Genomic DNA, 14,019 nt, shown 5'->3' on the forward strand with positions numbered 1-14,019 from the left:
TATACTGTGTGTACTGTGTGTATACTGTGTGCGTATACTGTGCGCGTATACTGTGCGTGTACTGTGTGTATACTGTGTGTATACTGTGTGTATACTGTGTGTGTACTGTGTGTGTACTGTGTGTGTGTATGCGTGTGTGCACTGTGTTTTCCATATGCATTGTTTGCCTTTGAGAGATGACATTAAAAGGAGTTTAGAGTCTGTGAAGGACTAGACATGTAGACCAGGACTGTTTGGTGTTCGTTCTGTGTGTACCCATACTGAGTTACTGTAAGGTTCTGTATTTATTTTCTTAGTCAACCTTTTGTTCTGTTTCATTGTGTTCTTGAACGTAGCCCTGTCTTTAATTTTTGTTCATTGATTTCACCTGTGTTAGTTACTCACCTGGTCTCATCAGCTCCTTATTTAGTCCAGTTCATTCTGTTTGTGCCTTTGTGAAGTATTGTTTGTTTTGACTTTACAAAGCCTTTTCCTAGCTCGTTTGTGAGAACCAGTTATAGCCTTCAGTCCTAGTTTTGATTCACCTGCCTGTTTGCCTACCTTTGTTTGACCATTGCCTGCCTGTGACCACAATTCTTGCCTTCTGCGACGGCTAAATAAACACCTGCCCCTCTCTGTGCGTGAATCTACACCTTTTTCTCCCTGAGTATTCAGAACAGAATACCTCACTTAATAACGGAATGGATTCAGCGGCGCTACAGTGGTGCCAAACCCAGCAAGAGGAGCATATGGAGGAAATGTGCCATCTCCTCCGCCAGCCTATCCCTACTCCTCCGATGCCAGGTATCGTAACCCATAGCCCTTCATTCATATCCATGCCTGGAAAATATGACGGTTCACCTGGGAAATGTCAGGGATTTCTGATGCAATGCAGTGACTACATTGAGCACAACCCCACAAACTTTGCCACAGACAAAGCCCTGGATTGGGCCACCGCCATATGGACTGCCAACAGCACAGAACTCGGATCCGAGACCCACATCCACACCCTTCTCAAAGAGGTATTCGATCACTCTCATTCCGGTCATCCTATAGGATGTGGGTCTCGTGGGTCTAGAACTTCAACAAGGACGCAATTCAGCTGCCGACTATGCCCTCGTGTTCTGCACCATGGCTGCAGGGAGTGGATGGAATGAGGCTGCTTTACTTACCATCTACCGGAGAGGGCTCAACAGGGAACTTCAGGCAGAGCTGTCCTGTAGAGGTGACCTTCAGGATTTCAATCAACACAGTCGTATGTCCATCTCCATCGACCACCTCATCGCCGACCACCGAAGAACTCTGCCACCCAGAAACACGAAACCTTCTCTTTCCATGATTCCGTCATCCTGTATGAGTCTTCCAGAGCCCATGCAGTTGGGCCATGCTCCTCTCCCGTGTATCGAACATCAAAGGCGGATCCAAGTAGGGCTCTAGAAGGCTTGATAGATTCGGGAGCAGCAGGTCATTTTATCCATCACCAGCTAGTACAATAGCTTGACATTGATCTAATACCTGTCAACCCTCCCTTAAGGATTAACACCCTGGACGGGCAGCCATTGGGCACGGGCTTCATTATGCACCTGGCACAGAGCGTCACGCTCCAGATTGGAGTCTTCCACACAGAAACCATTCAACTCATGGAACTCTCATCCCCCAAACAGCCACTCATCCTCGGACCTCCCTGGCATTGTCGTCACAACCCTGCCATCACGTGGCGACAAGGTGAACTATTGTCCTGGTCTTCTACCTGCTTCATCAGTTGTCTCTTGGCTACCCTGCAGTGCCACCACAATTGGACTCTGCCTCTGCCATCTGAATACACCCAGTACAGCATTGTCTTCAGCAAAATCAAGCCGTGCTCTCTGCCTCAACATTGCCCAGGAGACTGTGCTATTGACTTACTCCCTGGAGTGTCCCACCGAAGGGTCGTGTTTTCCTCCTATCTATCCTGGAAAATGAGGTTATGGAGAACTACATTGATTACACTCAAATGGTTTAATTCGTCCTTCTTCCCCGGCTGCGTATAGCTTCTTTGTTGGAAAGAAGTACAGTGGTCTCCATCCATGTGTTGATTACCGTTCCCTGAATGACGTCACGGTCAAGAACCGTTTCCCCATTCATCTGATCCCAGCGACCCTTGAACAAGAGGGCCAAGCCAACATCTATACAAAACTTGACCTGCGAAGTACATATAACCTTGTCCGTATACGTGAAGGCGACGAATGGAAGATGGTCTTTATCACCACAGGAGAGCACTACCAATACCTGTTCAGGCCCTACGGCCCTATTAACACCCCCGTCGTCTTCCGATCCTTTGTGAACAAGGTTTTCCAGGATATGATCAACCCCTTTCTCATTGTCTACATTGATGACATCCTGATTTACTCTCACTTCCTTAATTAAGGAACAAAATGTTCTTCAATGGCTCCTTGACCATAACCTTTATGTGAAGACTGAAAAGAGCACCTTCCATGTAAACTTCCTCAGTTTCGTACTGACATCTGGAGGGGTCAGCATGGATGAGAACAGTCACCACCGTCAGTAAATGGCCCAAACCCACCCCCGTTAAGGAACTCCAACATTTCATTGGGTTCTCCAATTGCTATCGCCGGTTCATTCGGAACTTCAGTTCTACTGCCGCTCCCCTCACTGCCCTTACCAGCCAAAAGACCCGGACCCTTCAATAGACTGATACCGCCTTGACTGCTTTCAACAACTTGAAACGCCTCTTCACCTCAGCTCCTGTCCTTCACCAACCTGATCCGACCCTTCCTTTCACCCCGGAGGTGGATGCCTTAAGTAGGAGCCATACTCTCTCAGCGGGTGGGAACACCTCCAAAATCACATCCCTGTGCCACCTTCTCCAGGAAATGATCCTCCACTGAGAGGAATGTACGGTGTGTGGCCAGAGAACTCCTCGCCATCAAGCTGGCCCTCGGAGTGGCGCCACTGGTTGGAAGGCGCACAACATCCCTTTCTCGTCCTAACAGATCATTGTAATTTGGAATATATCAGAGGGGCCAAGAGGTTAAACTCCAGACAAGCCTGCTGGGCTCTTCACATGCTTCCATTTTCAAAACGTAAAAGCTGATGCTCTCTCCTGCCAGTTTGACCTTCTGACCAGTAACTCAGACCCTACACCCATTCTTCCATAATGCAAGAGGAAGGGACTGGTACAGTGGGAGGTTCACTCTGCCATACAAGAAGCCCTAACCTCTGACCCGGCTCCTCCTGAGACAACAGCTGGGAGGAGTTACGTACCAGCAGCTATTAGACCCCAACTGATGCAATGATGTCACACGTCCTTGGGGTCAGAACATCCAGGCATTACACGAACCACCAAACTTCTAGCCCGTAAGTTCTGGCTGTCCTCAATGGCATCTGACGTAAGGGATTACGTACACTCCTGTCCAGTCTGTGCCCAAACCAAAGGCCCTCGTCATCTCCCTTCCGGTAAGCTTCAACATTTGCCAATCCCTCAGACCCTGGTCCCACGTAGCTGTTGACTTCATCACAGACCTTCCTGAATCCTCTAACGCCACCATCCTTATCATAGTAGACCGTTTTTCAAAAATGTGTCGTCTGGTTCCTCTTCCTCATTTACCTAACGCCATGGAATTGGCTGAGTGTATGTTCCAGCAGGTGTTCCATCTGTATGGGATTCCGGAGGACATCGTCTCTGCCTGTGACCACGAATCCTCCCTTCTGCGACGGCAAAATAAACACCCACCACACTCTGCGCGTGAATCTACACCTTTTTTCTCCCGGAGTATTCATTACAGTTACAATAGTTTGGAACCCAATCCTACAGCGTGTAGTCTCTCAGAACCACGGATGTTCCGCTGTCTTGCCTGTGGACCTCAATTTCTAGAGCATCGGCCATTTGTGTTTCCTTTTTTTCCAAGCCAACATCCATTTCTAACAAAAAATTGCTAATAGAAAAACACAAACATCGCATAATGACTTGTTATCCCCAGCCTCATAATACCCAGTTAAGAAGGAGTCAGAAACCCTGGTGCCAAACAGATCGAGTAGCTTTAAAAAGACACACACAGAGTCGTAGCTTTAAAAAGACACACACCGAGTCAGGCTTAGAGTAATGAGTTTATGTTAACACCCGTGCTACCGTTAACCTCATTTACAATGTGACAACACAAGGACAACATGGCCCTGTGGTGACTCTCCCTGATGAATAGGATGCTCCCTCTTTATTGTGCATTCTCCCTCTCTCCCCTGGGTGAGATGATATCTCTCTCTTTCTCCTCCTCCCTGGTCCAAAGGCTTATGTAGTGAATCTCCTTGGCAGCTATGTTCTCTCCTCTCAACCCTGTAACACCTCCCCAGAGACCTACTTCTCTACACCGCTGCTGCTTCAGTACTCTGGAGCTCATGAACACTGGGGAAAACAGCATTGTATTCACATCACTGCCATGCTCTGGCATTACAGCTCATGTTCTGCTGTCATCACCTGTCACTAATTACTGATTCAGGGTCAGATCTATGATCGTCAGTCTAAACATGGCTATTAAGAGCTGAACCAGTTTTGAAGGGCATATAGCCCATATTGCCCTGTTTGTTCAGGTTTGTATCACTGATTCTGGATCAGCAATAGATGTCCCAGTCTTAACTTTAGCGGTGAAGAACTAAACATAAAAGCTGGCCTCTAACCAGTTTTAAAGGGCGTAGAATAGCATTCGATTCTGTAGAATAGACTATGGGGAGATTTAATTATGATAACTCTGGATTCCTAGATGGGGCTCTGGCCAACACATTAAGTAATGGATTAAAATGCTAAGTGTATACTTATACCAGGATAGATGTGCAGGCTTTTCTGATGGCGCTGCAAGTTTCTGAAAGATGGGCTGGATGTATATACAGGATCATGGTACTGTATCAGTGGTTTTGCTGCGTAGACTGGGCGTGATGACAAAATTTTGCCATCGTTATGGCTGGCAGAAGGGCAGGGTCTGGAGTTCCTCGGACTTCAAAATCTTTATGTTGTGTGAGGAAAATATTTGTAATTGCAGGAAACTATGTCTGTAACTGTCAGGGGAATGGCCAGCGGTCACCTGGCGCTTAGAGCGTAGTGTATAGAGTGAATGGGAATAGAGCATAGGACATAGGGAATAGGGCATAGGACATAGGGAATAGGGTTTAAGGCAGGGTATAGGACATTGAGCATAGGGAATAGGGTATAGGACATTGAGAATGGGGTATAGGACAGAGAATATAGTATAGGACATAGGGAATAGAGGTGGAGGATACTGGCTGTAGCCTTGTCCTCAAGTTTCTCTAGTCGTGTTAGAACATCTTAGACACCCTCACTAATGACAGGAAACACTGTATTTTTGTCACACCTAACCACAGTATGTATGTATTCCAACCCTCACAAACAGTTGACAGCATTCCTTCCTCCATTGTGTCTCTCTCCCAGAATGTTTCCTGTTCATGGCTCGGTGCTATCTCTGCAGGTGCAGTCACTGTGAGCACCAGAGAGAAGATGGAGAGGAAGAGAGCGTCAGTCACCTCAGCCCTGCGTTGTCTGACTAAATGCCTCATCCTTCTCCTACTGATGAATAGTCTGCCTACACTGGAGCCTGTTTCAGATTTTTATATCTATCTTTCCTGCTCCTTCTTTTATTTTGTCATTCTCTCCTTCTTAACCCCCCGCTCTCTCAGTTCACCACCTCCCTCCCACCCTCCGTCCCTCTCTAGCTGAATAAATACAAGTAGGTGTGAGGGGAGAAACACACACCTCCACACACCTTCGCACACACACCTTCTCACACACGCACAGCACACACACACCACACACACACCACACACACACACACACACACACACACACACACGAAAGGCTGTTATAGCAGTGGGATTGGAATAATCATGGCAGCGATAGATATCATCATTCCATTTTGTGTAAATAAGCAAACTCTCACCTCGGTACCCTATGTATGTGTGTATGTGCACTTAACAGAAAACCAAAACACTTTCTCATACTCGAGCCGATGTGATGACTTTCCAAATAGTGTTTATTTTGGCTCAAATCTTAACCTATGCTGAACAAAACTATAAAAGCAACATGCAACAATTTCAAAGATTTTACTGAGTTACAGTTTATAAAAGGAAATCAGTCGATTGACATAAATTCATTACGACATAATCTATGGATTTCACATGACTGGGAATACAGATGTTTAGTCACAGATACCTTTAAAAAAAAGGTAGGGGCGTGGATCAGAACACCTGTCAGTATCTGGTGTGACCACCATTTGCCTCCTTCGCATACAGTAGAGTTGATCAGGCTGTTGATTGTGGCTTGTGGAATGTTGTGCCAATTCTCTTTAATGGCTGTGCAAAGTTTCTGGATATTGGCGGGAACTGGAGGCAGCTTATGCTCGCTAACAGGGATATCAACACATTTGTTCACTTTCTTGTGAGTATGGAACATTTCTGGGATAGTTATTTTATTTCAGCTCATGAAACATGGGACCGACACTTTACATGTTGATTTATATTTTTGTTCAGTATATATGCAATTCACATTGCACCTATTGAATGGAATACACTGAGACATATAAAAAGCACAAACTATTTCTAGTAGCCAGATACCATTAATTAATTCAGCAATTCGTTGTGCTAATGGGACACTTGGCAGATGTGGTATTATCTCCATGAGCAACAGGAATGGCCATGTATATTAGTTCTAGCTCTATACCGGGGATGGGCAACATTGATGGGGATGGGGGCCACAAAAAATCTGAAATCATTGTGAGGGGCCGCAGTTGCTTGCGGGTCTGCTTACCCACATCCATACGCACACATTCAGTTCGAGCTGGCCCCAGCCTTTTGGGGGCCCTAAGTGAAATGTTGTTGGGGGACCCCCCACCGTGCGTGTAAAACATTATTGACAGCGGAGAGAAACATTTTAAGTTTTAAAGTACATTTTCTGCAACTCTACTCAATTTGCCATAGGGCAGAGAGAAATGTTTTCCGTTTTGAATATATTATCTGAGTGAGAGTTACTAACAAAATCAATGGGTCGAGAAAAGCAAGATGGCAAAGCGGACAGTGTCCTTCACCTGGCACTGTGAGAGGAGTGTTTGACACACATTTGATGTCTGGACAGGTCCTGTCACTGTTGGAACACGACAAGGCTGAGTCTCCCTAAAGCATAATAGCATTAAGATCATCTTCATTTCACGGAATCTAAATGGACGAAGGGTGATGTTAGTGATACAATGCCCAGGTCTTCCTCTCAGTCCTCTAGAGCTGGAGTCTCACAGAGACAGATACTGAAAACCAATGTACACTAACATACTACAACCTCCACTACAGATCATCTAACACACACTAGCATAGGACAACCCCATCACAGATCCTCTAACACATAATCTTATAGGACAACCCCATCACAGATCCTCTAACACACACTCTTATAGGACGACCCCATCACAGATCATCTAACACACACTAGCATAGGACAACCCCATCACAGATCATCTAGCACACACTAGCATAGGACAACCCCATCACAGATCCTCTAACACATAATCTTATAGGACAACCCCATCACAGATCATCTAACACACACTAGCATAGGACAACCCCATCACATATAATCTAGCACACACTATCATAGGACAACCCCGTCACAGATCATCTAGCACACACTAGCATAGGACAACCCCATCACAGATCATCTAGCACACACTATCATAGGACAACCCCATCACAGATCATCTAACACACACTATCATAGGACAACCCCATCACAGATCATCTAGCACACACTAGCATAGGACAACCCCATCACAGATCATCTAACACACACTAGCATAGGACAACCCCATCACAGATCATCTAACACACACTATCATAGGACAACCCCATCACAGATCATCTAGCACACACTAGCATAGGACAACCCCATCACAGATCATCTAACACACACTAGCATAGGACAACCCCATCACAGATCATCTAACACACACTATCATAGGACAACCCCATCACAGATCATCTAACACACACTAGCATAGGACAACCCCATCACAGATCATCTAACACACACTATCATAGGACAACCCCATCACAGATCATCTAACACACACTAGCATAGGACAACCCCATCACAGATCATCTAACACACACTAGCATAGGACAACCCCATCACAGATCATCTAACACACACTAGCATAGGACAACCCCATCACAGATCATCTAGCATAGTGTGTGTTAGATGGCATCGAAAGCGCTGGAGAAAAGGGAAGACGTTTTATTGCCCTCAACCGATTGTGTTTTTTTGTTTGTTTATTTGCGTTGATTTTAACTTATTTTTTTACTTATTTGGTACATAATGTTGCCGCTACCGTCTCTTATGACCAAAAATAACTTGGACATCAGGACTGCGATTACTCACCACTGACTGGCAGAATGGTTTTTTCCCTTTAACGAGTCTGACGAGGCCGACACGAACAATATGCTGCTTTCTCGGGAACAGGCCCAGATCCCCATGATTTGCATGAAGAGGAGGCGGAGAAAAAGGTTCTGGAGGGCAGGCTGCCTTCTGAGAATTCGTAGGCGATCTAATAAACCCTCACTTCCTTCCATTCTGCTAGCAAATGTGCAATCTTTGGACAATAAAATAAATGACCTAAAACAGATGAAATAGATGAAACTACCAACGGGACATTCAAAACTGTAATATCTTATTCTTCACGGAGACATGGCTGAACGACGACACTTTCAACATACAGCTGACTGGTTATACGCTGCACCGGCAGCATAGAACAGAGGCGTCTGGTGAGACAAAGGGGAGGCGCAGTATGTATTTTTGTAAATAACAGCTGGTGCACGATATCTAAGGAAGTCTTCGCGCTATTGCTCTCCTGAGGATTGTTGCCCATTCTTCGAGGTGAAACTGCTCCAGCTCCTTCAAGTTGGATGGGTTCCGCTGGTGTACAGCAATCTTTAAGTCATACCACAGATTCTCAATTGGATTGAAGTCCTGGCTTTGACTAGGCCATTCCAAGACAATTAAATGTTTCCCCTTAAACCACTCAAGTGTTGCTTTAGCAGTATGCTTTGGGTCATTGTCGTGCTGGAAGGTGTGCCTCCTTCCCAGTCTCAAATCTCTGGAAGACTGAAACAGAATTTCCCTGAATTTAGCGCCATCCATCATTCCTTCAATTCTGACCAGTTTCCCAGTCCCTGCCGATGAAAAACATCCCCACTGCATGATGCTGCCACCACCACGCTTCACTGTGGGGATGGTGTTCTTGGGGTGATGAGAAGTGTTGGGTTTGTGCCAGACATAGTGTTTTTCTTGATGGACAAAAAGCTCAATTTTAGTCTAATCTGACCAGAGTACCTTCTTCCTTATGTTTGGGGGAGTCTCCCACATGCCTTTTGGAAAACACCAAACATGTTTGCTTATTTTGTTTCTGGCCACTCTTCCGTAAAGCCCAGCTCTGTGAAGTGTATGGCTTAAAATGGTCCTATGCACAGATACTCCTATCTCCACTGTGGAGCTTTGCAGCTCCTTCAGGGTTATCTTTGGTCTCTTTGTTGCCTCTCTGATGAATGCCCTCCTTGCCTGGTCTGTGAGTTTTGGAGGGTGGCCCTCTCTTGGCAGGTTTGTTGTGGTGCCATATTCTTTCAATGTTTTAATAATGGATTTAATGAAGCTCCATGGGATGTTCAATGTTTCTGATATTTTTTTATAACCCAACCCTGATCTGTACTGCTCCACAACGTTGTCCCTGACCTGTTTAGAGAGCTCCTTGGTCTTCATAGTGCCGCTTGCTTGGTGGTGCCTCTTGCTTAGTGGTGTTGCAGACTCTGGGGCCTTTCAGAACAGGTGTATATATACTGAGATAATGTGACAGATCATCTGACACTTAGATTGCACATACTGTAGGTGTACTGTATTTAACTAATTATGTGACTTCTGAAGATAATTGGTTAACCCAGATCTTATTTAGGGGCTTCATAGCAAAGAGGGTGAATACATATGAACACACCACTTTTCCATTACATTTAAAAATTTTAATTTACATTTTTTAAGTAATTTTTTTCATTTCACTTCACCAATTTGGACTATTTTGTGTATGTCCATTACATGAAATCCAAATAGAAATATATTTAAATTACAGGTTGGCACCAAAACAGCATTGAATGAGCTGTATTCCGCCATAAGCAAACAAGAAAATGCTCATCCAGAGGCGGCGCTCCTAGTGGCCGGGGACTTTAATGCAGGGAAACTTAAATCCGGTTGACCAAATTTCTATCAGCTTGTTAAATGTGCAACTGGAGGAAAAAAACTCTGGACCACCTTTACTCTACACACAAATCTGACCCTAATTCTATCCTCCTGATTCCTGCTTACAAGCAAAAATTAAAGGAGGAAGCACCAGTGACTAGACCAATAAAAAAAGTGGTCAGCTACAGGACTGTTTTCCTAACACAGACTGGAATATGTTCCAGGATTCCTCCGATGACGTTGAGAAGTACACCACATCAATCATTGGCTTCATCAATAAGTGCATCGATGACGTCGTCCCCACATTGACCGTACGTACCTTCCCCAACCAGAAGCCATGGATTACAGGCAACATTCTCACTGAACTAAAGGCTAGAGCTGCTGCTTTCAAGGAGTGGGACTCTAACCCGGAAGCGAATAAGACATTTTGCTATGCCTTCCGACGAACCATCAAACAGGCAAAGCGTCAATACAGGACCAAGATCGAATCGTACTACACCAGCTCTGATGCTCATCGGATGTCTCAGGAATGGCCCAGTACATCACTGTGGCCAAGCTCCCTGCCATCCAGGACCTCTATACCAGGCGGTGTCAGAGGAAGGCCCTAGAAATTGTCAAAGCCACCTTAGTCATAGGCTGTTCTCTCTGCTACCACACGGCAAGCGGTTCCAAGAGGCTTCTAAACAGCTTCTACCCCTAAGCTTTAACCTCTTGAAACTCCCCATCCCGGATCCGGGATCGTGACTAAAGCCTCAGGCTCATTAGCATAACGCAACGTTAACGATTTCTGAAAATCGCAAATAAAATTAAAATAATGCGTTTGCTCTCAAGCTTAGCCTTTTCTTAACAACACTGTCATCTCAGATTTTCAAAATATGCTTTTGAACCATAGAAATGGACTAATTTGTGTAAGAGTATGCAAAGCTAGCATAGCATTTTGTGTAGCATGTAGCACGCAACATTTTCACAAAAGCCAGATAACCAAATAAATAAAATAATTTACCTTTGAAGAGCTTCTGATGTTTTCAATGAGGAGACTCTCAGTCACATGCCAAATGCGCAGTGTTTCCTGAAAGCGTCTGTGTGTAGGAGAAATCGTTCCGTTTTCTACATTGCGCCTGGCGACTGAAACGAACCGAAAATGCAGTCACCTACAACGTAAAACTTTTTCCGGATTAACTACATAATATCGACCGAAACATGGCAAACGTTGTTTGGAATCAGTCCTCAAGGTGTTTTTTCACATATCTCTTCATTGACATGCAGTTCGTGGAAGCTTGCTTTCCTCTCTGTATTCCTTGGAAAAATACTGGCAGGTGACTTTTGCGCACCAATTTCGGCGCAGGACACCGGGCGGACACGTGGTAAATGTGGTCTCTTATGGTCAATCTTCCAATGATCTGCCTACAAATACGTCACAATGCTGCAGACACCTTGGGGAAACGACAGAGAGGGTTGATTCATTCCTCTTGCGTTCACAGCCATATAAGGAGATCATGACAAACAGAGCCTCAAAAATCCTTGTCATTTCCTGGATGCCATCTCATCTTGGTTTTGCCTGAAGCTCACGTTAAAGGGCACGCACAGAGAAGATCTTTGTATTTCTGGACACGTCAGAGTGTTTTCTTTCGAACAGTAGCAATTATATGCATAGTCGAGCATCTTTTTGTGACAAAATATCTTGTTTAAAACGGGAACGTTTTTCATCCAAAAATGAAATTGCGCCCCTAGAGTTCCAAGAAGTAAGACTCCTGATCACCTAATCAAATGGCTACCCAGACTATTTTCGTTGCCCCCCCTCCTCTTTTACACCTCTGCTACTCTGTTGTTATCATCTATGCGTAGTCACTTTAATAACTCTACTCAACTAACCAGTACCCCACACATTGACTCTGTATCGGTACCCCCTGTATATAGTCTCGCTATTGTTATTTTACTACTGCTGTTTAATTACTTGTTACTTTTATTTCTTATTCTTATCCATTTTTTTTACTGTGTTGTTGGTTAGGGGCTCGTAAGTAAGCATTTCACTGTAAGGTCTACAGACCTGTTGTATTCGGCGCATGTGACTAATAAAATTTGATTTGATGTGATAGGATAACCCCCATCACAGAGCATCTAACACACACTATTATAGGACAAATGGCAAGATCTCTAATACACACTGACACACACTGTTATAGGCTTTTAACAGACCTATACCTGTCAATATCTGTCTTACTGAAGGGGTCTTAATCTGTTGACATTTACAGTATGTACATGTCCTGTCCTGTGGAGTAGCATTGATTTGTCGACAGTTTCTCTTCTGTTAGTACGTTTGTTTGTTTGTTTGTTTGTTTGTTTGTTTGTGTTTATGTACTGTGGCTGAACTTTAGTGAGGGTAAGGGAGTGTGACTAAGGATGTCTGGGAGGACGACACACTGCTGTCGTTACATAGATGCCCAGTCTGTCTCACACTGTAATAGGAGGAATGCACTCTAATTAGGCCCAACTGTCTCTCTTTGTGTGTGTCTATATCTGTGTCTGTGTCTTTGTCTGTGTGTGTTTCTGTGGGTGTGTTTCTGTGTTTTGTTATGTGTGTGTGTTTCTGTGTGTGTTTCTGTGTGTTTCTGTGTGTGTGCGTGTTTCTCTGTGTGTGTGTGTGTGTGTGTGTGTGTGTGTGTGTGTGTGTGTGTGTGTGTGTGTGTGTGTGTGTGTGTGTGTGTGTGTGTGTGTGTGTGTGTGTGTGTGTGTGTGTGTGTGTGTGTGTGTGTGTGTGTGTGTGTGTGTGTGTGTCTGTTTCTGTGAATGTGTCTGCTTCTGTGAATGTGTGTGTTTCTGTGTGTGTGTGTTTCTGTGTGTGTGTGTTTCTGTGTGTATGTTTCTGTGTTTCTGTGTGTGTGTTTCTGTGTGTGTGTTGTTCTCTTTCTGTGTTTTTCTCTTTCTCCCCCTCTCTCTATACAGTATATAAGTACATTGAGTGTACAAAACATAAGGTACACCTTCCTAATATATTTTCCCCTCAATTCGTCGAAGCATGGACTCTACAAGATGTCGAAAGCGTTCCACAGGGATGCTGGCCCATGTTGACTCCAATGCTTCCCACAGTTGTGTTCATTTGGCTGGATATCCTTTGAGTGATGGTCCATTCTTGATACACTCGGGAAACTGTTGAGCGTGAAAAATCCAGCAGCGTTGCAGTTCTTGACACACTTAAATCAGTGCGCCTGGCACCTAAGTCTTTTGTCTTGCCCATTCAGCCTCTGAATGGCACACATACACAATCCATGTCTGAATTGTCTCAAGGCTTAAAAATCCTTCTTTAACCTGTCTCCTCTCCTTCATCTACACTGATTGAAATGGTTTTAACAAGTTACATCCATAAGGAATCATATCCTTCACCTGGATTCACCTGGTTAATCTGTCATGGAAAGATCAGTTGTTCCTAATGTTTTGTACACTTAGTATATATCTATCTCTCTCTCTCTCTCTCTCTCTCTCGGTCTGCCTGTCTTAGTATTTTTGCATTTCTTTTTGTCGGTGTGCGTGCAAGAGTGTGTGTGTGAGGTTGTGGGTTTGAGTGTGTGTGTGACTCACTGTCTCATCCCTAAAGACCATTCTCTGAAAGGAGCATAATGTAAGTCATTAAATTAGTATTCTTAATGGGTATTATTTGATATGAAGAAAACCATGTGTTTCAATTACCTGCTAATTGTCCAACTAACCACAATGTATTGTCTCTGTTCCATGGGACTGTCAACCTGAACAATGCACTGTTATATTTCTATATCCTG

General features: G+C 44.5%; 1 protein-coding gene across 5 annotated transcripts in view; it reads left to right on the plus strand.

Moving 5' to 3' along the window:
* Window positions 1-14,019, plus strand: part of LOC135557754 (syntaxin-binding protein 5-like) — a 150,183-nt gene that overhangs the window by 103,344 nt on the left and 32,820 nt on the right. The window lies entirely within an intron of this gene.

This window comes from Oncorhynchus masou, chromosome 16 (genome assembly GCF_036934945.1).
Source record: "Oncorhynchus masou masou isolate Uvic2021 chromosome 16, UVic_Omas_1.1, whole genome shotgun sequence".
In the NCBI taxonomy this organism is placed as follows: Eukaryota; Metazoa; Chordata; class Actinopteri; order Salmoniformes; family Salmonidae; genus Oncorhynchus; species Oncorhynchus masou.